Below are 539 nucleotides of genomic sequence, written 5' to 3' on the forward strand. Positions count from 1 at the left end.
CTAACAGTTTAGCTATATTCTAAACAAGATAAAAGTTATCTCATGGACACTTGATACTATATCTTTTATATTTATCTCTGATATATACCTTGAAATTATCTTTCACATCGGTAGCGTTGTTGCATATACTTGGTAAAATAGCCCAGACTTGGCAAACGAGAAATTCGTAAGTTTTCCCGCCTACAGGTTCGGTTGCTTTTTTCCTAAAATTAGGTATAATTATCATTAAAAATATCAATATAAAATAATTTATACTCTTATAATAAAGATAGATTACAATACTTACTCGCACAATGCAACGATAGGTAGCAATTTTTCCGTGAAGAAAGTAATGTAGCAATTTTTCCATGAAGAAAGTAAGTGACCCACCTAGCACACAATCTTTCAATAATGGTAGTAGCCAAGTTCTTTTTAAATTAATCGCATTGTCCGACACCTATAGAATAGAGATTTATATTACCATAGTTATAAAATAAAGTTTTTCTTTCTAAATATAATCCGGTTCATATAGAATTACTTGCTTTCAATGGAATCAAATT

The 539-nt window shown here is 29.7% G+C and overlaps 1 long non-coding RNA gene across 1 annotated transcript; it reads right to left on the reverse strand.

Moving 5' to 3' along the window:
• Nucleotides 1-332, reverse strand: LOC105681650. Its single transcript, XR_001102727.2, has 3 exons — nt 287-332; nt 89-203; nt 1-19 (listed from the first exon to the last, which is right to left on the reverse strand). It is a non-coding gene; the product is annotated as an uncharacterized LOC105681650 (long non-coding RNA).
• Between the last annotated feature and the right edge of the window lie 207 nt (nt 333-539).

Source organism: Bombus impatiens, unplaced genomic scaffold (genome assembly GCF_000188095.3).
Source record: "Bombus impatiens unplaced genomic scaffold, BIMP_2.2 scf_1511, whole genome shotgun sequence".
NCBI lineage: Eukaryota > Metazoa > Arthropoda > Insecta > Hymenoptera > Apidae > Bombus > Bombus impatiens.